The sequence below is a fragment of the Sturnira hondurensis genome, unplaced genomic scaffold (genome assembly GCF_014824575.4).
Source record: "Sturnira hondurensis isolate 20B ecotype Veracruz unplaced genomic scaffold, ASM1482457v3 Scaffold0006496, whole genome shotgun sequence".
Classification (NCBI taxonomy): Eukaryota; Metazoa; Chordata; class Mammalia; order Chiroptera; family Phyllostomidae; genus Sturnira; species Sturnira hondurensis.
This window is the reverse complement of record NW_028079127.1, coordinates 23,441,431-23,456,963: the sequence shown is the minus strand read 5'-3', so window position 1 is coordinate 23,456,963 and position 15,533 is coordinate 23,441,431.

Below are 15,533 nucleotides of genomic sequence, written 5' to 3'. Positions count from 1 at the left end.
ACCTGATGCCAACTGTATTATAAGGCCACTATAATCAAAAAAGCCTGGTATTGGCATAAAAACAGGCACATGGACCAATAGAACAGAACAGAGAGCCCAGAAATAAACCCAAGCCTCTGTGGTCAATTAATATTAGACAAAGGAGGCAGCAACATAAAATGGAGTGAAAATAGCCTCTTCAACAAATGGTGTTGAAAGAACTGGACAGCTATGTGCAAAAAAAATGAAACTCAATCACCAACTTACACCACACACAAAAATAAATTCAAGGTGGATAAAAGATTTAAATATATGCTGTGACACCATTAAAGTCCTAGAGGAAAACATAGGCAGGAAAATCTCAGATAATCCACACAGCATCATTTTTACTAATATGTCCCTAGAGCAAGGGACATAAATGAAAGAATAAACAAATGGGAGCTCATCAAAATAAAAAGCTTCTGTACACCTAAAGAAAGCACTATTAAAATAAAAAGAGAACTAACTCTATGGGAAAATATATTTGCCAATGACACCTCAGACAAGGGTTTAATCTCCAAAATACACAAAGAATTTACACGACTCCACTGTAAGAAGACAAGCAGCCCAGTGAAAAAGTGGGCAAAGGACTTGAACAGACATTTCTCTAAGGAGGACATACAGAGGATCCAGAGACACATGAAAAGATGTTCAGTATCACTAGCTATCAGAGGGATGCAAACTAAAACCATAATGAGATACCACTTTACACCAGTCAAAATGTCCATCATAAACAAAGCAACAAACAAGAAGTGTTGGAAAGGTTGTGGAGAAAAGGGAACCCTAGTGCACTGTTGGTGGGATTGCAGGCTGGTACAACCACTATGGAAAACAGGATGGAATTGTCTCAGAAAACTAAAAATGGAACTGCCATTTGACCCAGCAATTCCACTGCTGGGATTATATCCTAAGAACCCTAAAACACCAATCCCAAAGAACCTATGCACCCCAAATTTCATAGCAGCACGATTTACAATAGCCAAGTGTTGGAAGCAACCTAGGTGCCCATCAGTAAATGAATGGATCAAAAAAACTATGGTACATTTACACAATGGAATTCTATGCAGCAGAAGGAAAGAAGGAGCTCCTACCCTTTGCGAGTGCATGGATGGAACTGGAAAGCATTGTGCTAAGCAAAGTAAGCCAGGAGGTGAAAGACAAATACTATATGGTCTCACCTTTAACAGGAACCTAATCAGCAAAACAAAGAAATGGGCAAAATACAACCAAAGACACTGAAACAGAGAACAAGCTGACAGTGACCAGAGGGGAGAGGGAAGGGAATTTCAGGGGAAAAGGGGAAGGGTTTACAGGAACAAGTATAAATGACAAAAACAAGGTGGGGGATGGAAACGGGAGGGAGATGAGGAGGGTTGCGGTGGTGGGCTGGGATGGGAGTAAAAGGCAGAAAGCTGTACTTGAACAACAATTAAAAATTAAAAATTTAAAACTTTAAAATGAAGAAAAAAGTTATAAATATAGATAAGCATGAGTATAAAAGGAATAGGGAAAGTATGGTAAAATGAAAAATTGAAAAATGAAAATTGTCAAAAACAATGATAATTTGATGGATTTAACAGCAGATTGAAGAAAATTAGTGAATTCTAAAATGAACCTGAAAAAAATTACCCCAAATGCAAAAAAAGAGAGAGAGAGAGAGAGAGATCAGTAAAAATATATGAGAGGTCAAACAATATAGAAGGTAAAATGAAAATGTCTAACACACAAATAACTGGTGTTCCAGAAGTGAAAAATGGTAGAGAGGTAAATTTTAAAGAGAAAGGCCAAAGATTTTCCAAACATAAAAAAGCAGTAGGATCCAAAACAGCAGAAAGTACAATGCATATCATCAAGCAGGAAAGCAAATTTACAAAATAAAACCAGCCCTGGCTGGTGTAGTTCAGTGGATTAAGCATAGGCCTGTGAAGCAAAGGGTCACTGCTTCGATTCCCAGTCAGAGCACATGCCTGGGTTCAGGCCAGGTCCCCAGTAGGGGGCACATGATAGGCAACCACACATTGATGTTTCTCTCCAACTCTTTCTCCTTCCCTTCTCTTCTCTCTAAAACTGACTAAATAAAATACTTAAAAAATAAAATAAAACCACACTTTGACAAAATAAGGTCATAAAAGTAGCCTCACAAAAACGACAGATTATTTACAATTTTGAAATTACAATGGATTTCTTAACAATATCAGTGGAAATCAGAAAGTAGTGATCTCATATCTTGAAAGTACAGAAAATTATCAGCATAAAATTGTAATTCCAGCAAAATTGATTTTCAAGAAAAAAGACAAAGTACACAAAAATTTTGAGTGTTTCCCAATAGTTCTTATCTAAAGAGCTTCTAAAGAGCAAACATTAAGGATAACACAGAAGGAACAGGGTCCAAGGCTCTCCTGGGGTTGAACAAATGTCAAACACAAACCTCAGGAACTATTCCTTCAAAGGAGCCACACTTTGATTGGATTCATTTGTAGAACAATTTATGACCTAGGGCATTGTTGGAAACAGTGGAGCAATCAGTAGCAATTAGTGGAGTTTAATAGCTAGGCATGGTGGAGGAGAGCCCTAGGATACCACTGTCATGCCAAGGTAGCTGGGTATACCCAAACTGAGCCTCCCTGAGTGGTAACAATGGAAGCATAACACCTATGGGAGGAAGGAAATAGACAGTAAAATAATACAGCCAGTCATTAAGAAGCAAAAATAACAAATGGAAGTGTGTATATATTGGGGTGGGAGAGACCAGAACATAGAATTGCTACAATATATTATCTAAAATGTCTAATTTCCAACAAAAAATTATGTGGTCTGCCAGAAAAATTTCCAACAAAAATTATGAGGCATTTAAGAAACGGGACCAGAGTCCCCTTTTCCCCACACCCTCTACAACATTTGTTGTTTATTGCTTTGTTTATGATAGCCATTCTCACTGGTGTAAAGTGGTATCTCATTGTGGTTTTAATTTGCATCTCTCTGATAGCAAGCAATATTGAGCATCTTTTCATGTGTCTCTGGATCCTTTGTATGTCCTCCTTGGAGAAGTGTCTGCTCAAGTCCTTTCCCCATTTTTTAATTGGGTTAGTTGTCTTCTTAGAGTGAAGTCATGTGAGTTCTTTGTATATTAGAAATCTAGGTGCCCATCAGTAAATGAATGGATCAAAAAACTATGATACATATACACAGTGGAATTCTATGGCACAGAAAGAAAGAAGGAGCTCCTACCTTTTGCAACAACATGGATGGTACTGGAAAGCATTATGCTGAGTGAAATAAGCCAGGTGTTGAGGGACAAATACCATATGATCTCACCTTTAACAGGAAGCTAAACAACAAAACAAACAAGCAAGCAAAATATAACCAAAGACACTGAAATAGAGAACAGGCTGACAGTGACCAGAGGGAAGAGGGGAGGGAATTTCAGGGGAAATAGGGGAGGGATTTAGAGGAAAATGTATTGTCTTTTTTCTTGATATATAAAGGATACATGGACAACAAATGAAAAGGGTGGAAATGGGAGGGAGGGGAGAGCACAGGGGGTGAGATGGGATGGGAGTAATAGACAGAAATCTGTACTTGAAAAATAATTAAATAAATGTAAAAAAAAGAAATGGGAAAATATAATCCATACACCATGAAATCAAAACACAACAGGGCATTACAAACTGCCTGTGGAAATGACCAGATACAAGATTTCACAAAGACTTCAAAACCCATTATACATATCTAAAAATGATGAAAATGAAGAAATTCATAGCTAAATAAATACTGGGATAATCACTCTCAGACCTACCATACAGGATACGCAAAGGAAGTTACGGCTGAATTAAAAGGACACCAGACAGAAACTCAAATCCTCATGAAGAAATAATAACAACACTTCTGGCCAAGATGGAGGCATTGGTGGAAATAGTGTGCCTCCTCACACAACCAAAAGTAAGGATGACAAAGATTTAGAAACAAAAACACAACCAGAACTGACAGGAAATTGAACCATACAGAAATCTGACAACCATTCATTCAGACCGTTAAGAGGGGTGAAGTCAGTGGCCGGCAGAGAGGGCTCAAAGCAAGAAAAGGTGGTGGCTAACAGACCCAGGGTGTGGGGAGGAAACAAGCAGACCCAGTGAGGCGTACAAGGCGGCTGGCTGACCACAGTCACACATTTGCAGGCAGATAAACCAGGCATAAATGAGCAGGGAGACACACAACGCAACTCAGGGCACCAGTGATGAGAAATAAAGCCTAAAAGCACCAATTGTGGTGGTGGAGGTGCCAGGAGAGACTCCCAGCCTCACAGGAGAGTTTGTTGAGAGACCCACAGGGTCCTAGAACATACACAAGCCCACCCACCTGGGAACCAGCACCAGAAGGGAACAGTTTGCTTGTGGGAAGCAGCAGAAGGGACTGAAATAAGAGCGGAGCAAGCGCCATTGTTCCCTCTCTAACCCTGCCCCCACATACAGCATCACAACCCAGCAACATGGGTTGCCCTACCCTGGTGAACACCTAAGGCTCCACCACTCATATGTAACAGGCATAACCAAATGAAAAATTATGGCTCAAACAAAAGAACAAATCAAAGCCCCAGAGCCAATGCATTTAAGCAACCAAGAGATAGCCAACCTATCAGATGCATACTTCAAAACACTGGTGATCAGGATGCTCACAGAACTGGTTGATTTTGGTTGCAAATTAGATAACCAAATGAAGGCTACACTAAGTGAAATGAAGGAAAATGCACAGGGAACCAAGAGTGATGGAAACAAAACTGGGACTCAAATCAATGGAGTGGACCAGAAGGAAGAAAGAAACAACCAAACAGAAAAGAAGGAAGAAACAAGAATTCAAAAAATGAGGAGAGGCTTAGGAACCTCCAGGACATCTTTAAGTGTTTCAACATCTGAATTATAGGGTACCAGAAGGGGAAGAGGAACAGCCATGAGTGGAAAATTTATTTGAACAAATAATAAAGGAGAACTCCCCCAATCTGGCAAAGACAATAGACTTCCAGGAACTCCTGGAAGCTCAGAGAGTCCCAAAGAAGGTGGACCCAAGGAGAAACACACCAAGGCACATCATAATTACATTAGCCAAGATTAGTATGAAGGAGAGAATTCTAGAAGCAGCAAGAGATAAGGGGACAGTCACCTACAAAAAAGTTCCCATCAGACTGTCAGCTGATTTCTCAAAAGAGACCTGACAGGCAAGAAGGGGCGGGAAAGATGTATTCCAAGTCATGAAAGGCAAGGACCTACATCCAAGATTGCTCTATCAAGCAAAGCTTTCATTTAGAATGGAAGGGCAGATAAAGTGCTTCCCAGATAAGGTCAAGTTCAAGGAGTTCATCATCACCAAGCCCTTATTATATGAAATGTTAAAGGGACTTATCTAAGAAAAAGAAGATTAAAAATATGAACAGTGAAAGGACAGCAAACTCACAGTTATTAACAACCACATCTAAAAGAAAAGCAACTAATTGGACAGCTAGATCGGGAGTGGAGCCACAGAAATGGAGGGTTAGATCACATGGAGGGTTAGCAACAGGGGAGTGGGAAGAGGAGGCGGAGGGGAGAAGGTAAAGAGAATAAATAGCATAGGTGGTGGGGAGAAAATAGAAAGGAGGAGGACAAGAGTAGTATGGGAAATGTAGGAGCTAAAGAACTTATGACACATGGGCATGAACTAAAGAGGGGGAATGTGGGTGGGAGAGGGGGTATGCAGGGTGGAGGGGAATGAAGGGGGGGAAATGGGACAACTTTAATGGCATAATCAATAAAATATATTAGAAAAAATAATATATTTTAAAAGAAATAATGATAATAAAAGTAACTACAGAGGTAAATATGTAAACATATCAATGTATTTCTTATTTGTAGCTTCTATCTGATTGAAAGATAACACATATAACAATAGTTATATATTGGTTTGATGGGCACACAGTATATAAAGATGTCATTTTTACAACAATAACAGAATAAATGAGAAAGAATGTAATGGAATATAAACAAGTGAAATATTTGATATAACTGAAATTAAGTTAGCATTAACCCAAACTAAATCACTGTAAGTTCATATGTTAATTATAATTTCCAGGGTGACCATTAAGAAAATAATTTAAAATATATATAGTAAAAGAAATGACAAGGAAATTGAAATGGTACACTAGAAAATACAGGCTGGAGCAAAAGTAGGTTTGCAGTTGTGAGTACATGAACACAGTTTATTCTTGTATTATTATTTATTAATTATTGTATTATTTTCCATCCAAACAACTCTAAACCTACTTTCCCCACCCTATATTTATTTAACACAAAAGAAAGAAATAATAGAGAAAATGAGGAACAAAAAAAGAATTGAAAACAAATATCCAGATGGCAGACATAAATCCTATCTTATCAGTAATTACATTAAATGTAAAAAGATTTAACACTCCACTTAAAAGGCAGAGATTGGCAAATTTTTTTTTTTTTTTAATAATCCAACTCTCTATTCACTGCAAGAGACACACTTGAAATTCAAAGTCACAGGTAGGTTTAAAGTAGAAGCACAGAAAAGATACATTATGCAAATAATAACCAAAAAAGAATTGGAATGGCTATAATAGAATAAAATTTGAAATCAATAACAGCAATAAATTTTGAGAATTCATAAATATGTGGAAATTAAACAACATACTAATGGGTCAAAGAAATAAGAGAAATGAACCCTGGCTGGTGTGGCTCAGTAGAGTGTCGATCTGTGAACCAAAGAGTCACCAGTTCGATTCCCAGTCAGGGCACATGCCTGGGTTGTGGGCAAGGTCCCAAGTAGGGGGCACACAAGAGGCAACCACACATTGACATTTCTCTTCCTCTCTTTCTCCCTCCCTTCCCCTCTCTCTAAAAATAAATAAATAAAATCTTTTTAAAAAGACATATGACTATTCTTTCACCATTCAGTTGTCACTCTTGTAGAAAAAATTCAATTGACCATACACAGGTATATGGCACAGGTGGCAAACACAAGGCCCACAGGCTGAATCCAGCCTTCCACCTTGTTTTATCCAGGCATGCACCTTATTTCTACCCAGAGGCAGTGCCAAGCTCTCCCTTAACTGTTAAGAAGTAGTTACATTTATACAGTCCTAAAATTACATTCTCCCCTTTGAAGGTAACCTCAAGACTAATGTGGCCCCTAGTGAAAATGAGTTTGATAGCCCTGGTATATGGGTTTACTTCTAGACTCTAAACGATCTGTATGTCTAAATAATGCCAGTCCTACTTACTGTAGCTTTGTAGCAAATTTTAAAAGTGGGAAGTGTGCATCCTCCAACTTTGTTCTTTTTCAAAATTGTTTTGGCTATTCTGTGCCATTCACCTTTCCATGTGAATTTTAGGATCTGCTTGTCAATTTCTTCAAAAACAAAGGAAGACAGATGGTTTTTTATTGAGATTACATTGAATCTGTAATAAATTTGAGGAATATTGTTGCCTTAACAATATTAAGTCTTCCAATTCTGAAGACAGTGTCTTTCTGCTTATCTACACCTTTATTTTCTTTCAGTGATGTTTTATAGTTTTCAGCGTGTTTCAGTGTACTTAAACCTTTTTTGTTAAAAATTTTTAAGTTCAATTGTTTTTATTTAAAAATTTCAGAGAATTTCCCCCTGTATATATAATTTTCCGAAAGCCAGTTGGTGGCTGTTGAACACTCAGTGTTTCTTGTTAGCATGGCTAATGATGCAGGTTGTGAAACAATTCACAAAGAGAAGAAAATGCAGAAAGCAAAGTTCATTCACTTTCCAAGGGAGGAAAGAGACTTACATATGGAGAGATACACGGGTTCGGAAAGGTTTGGACTGTGAGCTTGCATTAGATAATAAAGTTTTGGGGACGGTTGCTGTTGTGTGGACACTGAGCTTTTTGGAGCATTGCAACACAGGAGGTTTTATATAAGCTGCAGTTTGCTCCAGTGGTATCTTTCACCTGTGGCTGTGGGGAGCAGTTAGTCATGTTCTGATCTTGCTTTCCAGTAATTTCCAGTCCTGGGAACATAAGCTCAGAAGAGTAAAATGACAATCATATTTAACAAGGTCATAGACCCACTCGGCAAATGGTATCACAATAGAAAATAGCACCAGCTTTGTCCTTTCACTCCCCTGTCTGGTTTAAAAATTACTTATTGTTAATGATTAGACCCATTCTGGGAAGCATGGGTGAAGATCTCATCTTCTTATGGCTATTTCCTGTTGATGTCAACTTGTCTCTACCTAAGGGTCTCTGTATGGATCATTAAGAGGAAGAGGGTGGAATTGGACAGCCCCAAAAGTGAGAGCTCTGGCCAGAGGTCATTTGTGGAGGGAATGTCCCAGAGCTTGGATGCTCTAGTGAATGAAGGATATGAGATATTTGAGGAGGCACTGCCCAAAAGCGAGAATAAAGAAAAAGGCTGCTAGAGGTGCTAGGAAAGGAGTTAGCCAGGAAAACCAGAACCAGATATTGGCTTTAACATCCCACTAGTCAAATCTTCCTAAGGCCCTCTCTTTATAGAACTTGCTGCTCTTGTCAATGATATTTTGAAAATTGTTTTGTGTTTTCTAGATTAGTTAATAAAAAAAATACAGCAATCCTCACTAAGCATAGCCCAGGTCCTTCCCTCGTTAGCCATTAGAAAGTCTAGGGCCTGCCTGTTTTGTAGGATGACTGCAGAGTGGCCTCAGGCCTTCCCTTGACCCCTGTGATGGAAATAGGAGAGGGAGACAAAAGTCCTGAAAACTCAAGAAGAGCAGAGTAAGCAACTCAGGTGTTGATTAAAAAACTGATTAGCTTTCCTGCAAAGAGAGAGTTAACTGAGGTTCTGCCAATTCAATGATGTGAATTGGAGTCTGATCTGATATCAGAGCCATCAATCTGATGTCTGGAAAAGGCCAGGAGATTCGTGGGTATGCAGGGAGCTCCTCTAGGAGTGCCTGCTGGTTCCAGAAGAGGAGTTTGATCTCCTCCCTTGAGGAGAGGGCACTCCCTCTTTCAGTTCCCTATCTTTTACAACAGGGGCGCGATCCCACTGATAGCTGTCCTTGCTGCTGTGTTGAGGCCTCGGATAAGTCCCTCCCTGAAGAACCCCCTCATCTGCTCAGGCTGCCATTTGAAAAAACTTTTTTTTGCTCTGAGGATCACTGTTGGGTGCACTCCATTTTCTTCTCTCGTTTATCCTCATCATGATAGTTAAAGACTTTGAACACCAGATCAACTAACTCTGATTGTGGATCTGAGTCCCCTTTTCTAGCTTTTGGAGTTTGTGCTCAATCTCAGAGGCTGACTGGAAGATGAAGTACATTGCTAGGATAGACTGACCCTCCCTAGAACAGGGGTCCAGGTTAGTGTAGAGGTAAAAAGCCTCTGAAAGCCTAGAGAGGAAAACAGCAGGATTCTCATCTGGCCCTTGAGTGATTTCTTTAACCTTGTCATAGTTAATTAACAGTATTAGTAGTGGCCTGCTTCATTCCCTCTGTGAGGCAAGGGAACAAGTGATCCTGTTTACGGTAGTTGGGGGAATTCGCTTGCTAGTCCCACTTCGGGTCCTGGTGAGGGATGGCCATAGTGTCAGAGGAAAAGTATTAAGCTGCCTCCAACTTAGGTTATCCTCATACTACTGTACCTTGGCCCAAATATGGCCTCTCACCCCTAAATTGGTGCATGTAGAAAACTAATGTGGATATCTGTTTAGGAGAGGTCATATGAGAGGGTGAGGTGTTCAAACTTCTTTGTAAATTCAGCCAGGTTTGAAAAGAACTGCTGAGTCTGACCTCAATTTGGGAGAGCTCTAACATTGAATAGGGAGCCTCGACCCAAATAATGCCCTCCAATCCAACAACCTAGTGGACAGAGAGCTGGATCACAGTCTTAGGGGGTTCCTGAAAGGGACAGCTGGAATGGGTTTGATCAGGAGAAACCCAGTCTGAAGAGGAGGCAGGGTGAGAGGTTTGAGGAGGAGAAGTAGAGAGAAGAGATGGAGGGGGTGTTAAAGAGTCAGGTGAAGGTGTAGAAGGGGTACATGGAGGAAGAGGAGAAGGTACAGAGTGTAGATCATCCAAATTCTGGGAATATGGAGGAGGAAGGGAAGTAGGTGTAAGCAAGAGCATGCAACAGGTGACATAGAGATGAGGATGACAAGAGTTTAAAAAAGGCTTGAATGTAACAAACCTCAGACCATTTCTCAAGATACTCTCAGACCTTGACAGTACAGGTCAAGTTGGAGGGTAGTACCAGAGTAAGAGATCCATTCATGGGCCAGACTTCCTGGCCACCCATTTTGTACTAGGGCCAGGCCATATTTCAACAGAAAATCAAGTGCTTGGACTTGAGGTCAGTAAGTCTCAGAGCCTTCAAGCTCTTAAGCAAATATCCCAATGGGGAGTCTTTGGGTGGGGTAGATTGATTGTTGCCCATGGTAAGAACTACCAAAAAAAAAAAAAAGAAGAAAGGATATCTCAGGGATGAGAATAACTGGCAGGGGGAAGGTTTGAGGAGGGCATTCCCAGCTCAAACGACCTAGAGAACTGCCTTCGGAGTTGAGTGTCCTTAAGCCCAAGGGAAGACTGAGGCCATGAAGATCTGTCCCGTAGTCAGGCATCCCTGAGTATGAAAGCAGACTGAACACAGCAAAGAAATGTTTAGGAGGCATTCCTTATGGCTGAAACCCTGGGCAATAGAGCAGGTGCCAAGGTTTATGACAATGACATGGGGGAGGGGGACAGTTAAGCTATCACTTTTGACAAAGTGAATGTTTTTGTCCTGGGATTCAGAGAGACTTACCCATTGCCAGCCAGGTAAAAGGGTGAGGAGGAGGCTGTCTGCAGAGTGCAGAGAGACAGAAAAGGATTAGAATCCTCTCTCCAAACCTCACAGAGACATGGTTAGAAGGTAGGCCTGGGATGAACTTCTGCTGCCTACTGCTCTCTTAGTCACAAGTCTCAGGAGGTGGAAGAGAGGGAGAAAGAGAGAATGTACCCATACAAGCCACCAAAATGTTAAGGTGGCTGGTGATGCAAGCTGTGAAATAATTCACAATGAGAAGAAAATGCAGAAAGCAAAGTTTTATTCACTTTCCAAGGGAGGAAAGGGACTTAAGTGTAGAGAGATACACCAGCACCAAAAGGTTGGGACTGTGGGCTCGTATTGGATTATGGGGTGGGGTGGGGTGCTGTTGTGTGGCCGCTGGCCATTTAGGGATGTTGCAACACAGGAAATTTCAGCTGGTTTTGCATAAGCTGCAGTTTGCTCCAGTGGTATCTTTCATCTGCAGCTGTGGGGAGTGGTTAGTCATGTTCTGATCTTGCTTTTCCAGTAGTTTCAGTCCTGGGGATATAAGCTCAGAGGAATAAAATGCCAGTCATCTTTAACAAAGTCATAACGTGCTCAGTAAATGGCACAATGATAGCAAATAGTACCGGCTTTTTTCGTCATTCCTCAAAGCAGCCCTTTTAATAATAATTGCTTACCAAAATTACTTAGACATTTATTTGTACTTCAGGCTTCTATTTGGGTGTCTTATTTCTTAATATGATCTTGTCCTTACTACCTAAGATTGGCGTATGATTTTTCTGAGCAGCTGGGCCATGGGTGGAATGTCTAAAATTTCTCCAGATATCAGTTTTCACAGCTAGAAAGACAGCTTGGTAATTGTAACCAGAGAAGCTGAGTTGGAGATTTGGAGTAAATTCCTAATAGATGTAAGACTATGAACAAGTCACTTACCATCTTGGCATCCCTGTTTCTTCATACATAATTTGGGAATAATAAAAATATTAGCTTAAACACATTTATAACTTTGTTGTGAAAGCAATGAGGACAATGGATATAAAATGCTTTTAAAAAGAGAAGTCTATATAAACCTTTTTGTTAAATTTATTAAGTAGTTTAGTCTTTTTGCTAGTATTTTTAATGAAATTCTTTTGTTTTTTTCTAAACGTAAACTTTAATAAGCCAGGCAGTCAAAGACAAATGCCATATGATCTCACCTATAAGCGGAATCTAATCAACAAAACAAACAAATGAGCAAAATAGAACCAGAGACATGGAAATAGGGAACAAACTGATATTGACCAGAGGGGAGGGGGTGGAGGGTAACAGGAGAAAAAGGGGAAGGGGGAAGCAAAGGCACATGAATAGAGGACTTATGGGAACAGACAATGAGGGAGGATTGACTGTAGGGGTGGGGGAGGACAAGGTAAGGGTGAACAATGGGGGAAAATGCAGCACAACTGTAACTGAACAATAATGAAAAAACCTACAGGTTAAAAAAAAAACAATAGTATAGCAGACCCTTCCTTTGCCCAGCTTTGTATACACAGTCAACATGAGTATTAAATAATACTGTAATAAATGGAAAGAATTTTAGGGTTGAAAATCCAAGCATTTGCCAGAGTTTTTTTTTAATGATTGCTTATACCACAGATAAATCTTATGAAAAAATATTAATTAAAAAATCTTTTGGTTAATATTAATGTAATTTAAAAGGATTACAGATTTCAAATAATAATTTTATGTAATACTGTTTCATTCTAATGAACATAGTTAAATGATTACTTAAGAAGAATGGGTATTTTACTCAAGGGGCACCAAAATTTTTTTTGCTTTATTTTTATAGAATTCCCATGCTAAATTTTTTAAGGAATTTTCCCAGGGTACCTTAACCAAATTACAAAGCCAGCACTGCAACATACAGGGCAGTAAAACCAAAAAGGCCAAGGAGAGGCCCAGATGTGCAGAGGCAGTATAGTTTTACCTCACAAAGTAAAACAGGAAGTCACAGAGTCTATTGTTTGACTGAAGTAGAAAACTTGAGTCACTAGAATGTTAGACTATGCAATAATAATTTTGTGTGCCATATTTAATGAATTTATTGTTTCATTACTACTCCTGCAAAGTGGCTGTAAGATAGTAAATAAACTTTAATTTTAATATACATAAAAAATGCAGACTTTTAACAACTGATTTCACTGCCAGATTAAGTTGTGCAGTTACAAGGTAGTTAGAAATCTGTAAAAGCGTATTATTTTTTTAAAAAAAGAGAACAGCTCATTCTTACATATATACTATCTAGCACTTCATTGGGACACTATATTCAAAAGGCCCTAGCAAAATGTAACACTCAGCTCTGGGTTGTTTTCCAAACACTGTTAGTGAAACTGTGTGTAGAATGTGAGGTGCCTGAAAGAGGACACAAAGTGGAAGTGAGTTGGGCCATTCCTGGCCATGCTCAGAGCCATCAGCCAGACTGCAAAGAGGGAGCCCAAGTGGTTTTTCCTGGGACACTCTATTTGAATTATTGCTCAATCAGCCAACACGATAGATTATCAAAGGAAAAGAACAATTGATTAACATGATGATGAGGTTACTGCATTCTCTGGACTATCTATCATAATTGTGGCTAGTAAATTTTGTTTGTCTTCACAAAAATAGTCTCCATCATTTGCTATTCAATGATATGTATGAAGATAACAATTTTCCATTGGGCTTTTGCTTTGTTAGACAATTACTATCAAAATGCTACAAATGATACTGTTGAAATTATTAATCGTATATCCTGTAACCTAACTGAAGTCATCTATTAGCTGCAATTTTTAATGGATTACTTAGAATTTTCTAGAGCCTGGCAAATATTGTTTATAAGAGCAATAGAAGCCTGGTCTTATATAGGATAGGTCTCAGTTTCCTCTTCTAGTGCTAATTGCTAGACAAGTTTTAAGTTTTTGCAGTCAATTCTTTTCTGAAAGTTGAACCAATGTTCTGTACCCTCTAGGTCATTTTGAGTGTGGTATAAATGTCTGATAAAACATCAAAGACTTAAAAGGAAAGAACACAAATTTACATCAGGATCTAAGTGATATAGGTGGCCAAAGAAATAAGTCACAACAACACTGATTGTATTTAAAATCTAAGGAAAAGATAGAGCATTCCCTCAAGGAGGAGGAGGTGGAGAAGGGTGGAGAAGAGAAAAAGAGAAGAGGAGGAAGTAATGAGAGAAAACATAAACCAAGTGTTTCGCATTAGGGCACCCCAATGCCTGAACATAACTCTAGGACTTTAGATGACAGAGTGCTCTAGTGACCCCTAAAAACCAAGAAACAAATATAAAACCTAACTGTCCAAATAGACAAAGTCAGAGAAAGTCCCCAAAACAAGTTCAGAAAATTCAATAAATCTTGCCTAGTCTCAAAATAAAATTGTCTATTTACCCCAGGAGAGGCTGGAGCAAACTTCCCTTCCTGGCCATTCAGCCTGGTCCTGAGAAGAGATACCACTTCTGATTCAGGTTCCTGAAGTACATTCATAGTAGCAGCAAAATTACTGTCCAATCAGGGTTGCCAAATGCTACCAATATGTTTGGTTCCTTGTCTCCTAATATAAAAGAATTTATATCAGGGACACTGATAGAAAGCAAAGGCAGATTTTTCAAGGCTCTACAGAGGATGACAACACTGAGATAGGGCCTCAACTTCTGTACCCCAAACATGGGGCTTAGGGGCTTTTATGGGTTGGGAACATGGAATTTGCTGGGGTTAACCATTCAAGGAGTAGGTTAGCAGGCCTTTACTTTTGGGGGAATGCTGATGTCTGGGTTTATGTCAGCAAAGCAAAGCATTCTGGGATTGTGTAGCATTTATTTACAGGATGCAGAAAGGGACTTTCCTAACCAGGTATTGAATTTGTCTCTGTGATTTGTGGCTTGGATTTATATCTGAAAACAAACTTAAAAGAAATCAGGCTGGTTTCTGGACCATTGTTTTATAGCCACTTACTGATAACTTCCATAGTTCTGATAGGGCTTCACTAAGTGGAGCAATATTTGGGAACATTTTATTCTATCTGTTTCACTCCTACAAGATCCTTCTGCTATAGAATCAACCTGTAAAAAGTTTTACTGAAGCTCCAGGGATCCTCTGAGTAAAGTATGCTGTGTTCAAGGTCAAATGTTTAATCAGCAAGTCACTTATTCTTTCTGTAGGCCAGGGTAGCAGCCAACCACACTCATTTTGGTTCACCTTTACAATTTCTGCCATTTCCAAACAGTGCATGAACTTACTTTTTTATATCAATGTTTTTTTCAAATTAACTCACTTTTTTCCTTGATCATATTAATTTTGAAAGTGTTTCTTCTGGAGAGGCAGCATAGCACAGAGGTTAAGAACAGTCTAGAGCCAAATTGCCAGGGTTTCAACACTAATTCCACTTCCTTCTAACTTAATTTAACCCCTCATGCCTCAGTTTTCTCATCTATGAAAGCAAATAATTAAAGTTTTGTCATAGAGGTTTATAATTTGGTTACGAGAATAATAGAAATTTCTCTTTGTAAAGTATTTCAAACAGGCCTTCCACAGAGTGTTTGCTAAGGAAACACCTCTAATGTAAATGGAAAACCAGAATTACTTGCCATAAAAATCTTAAAACAGCCCTGACTGGTGTGGCTCAGTGGATTGAGTGCTGGCCTATGAACCAAAGGGCTGCCAGTTTGATTCCCAGTCAGGG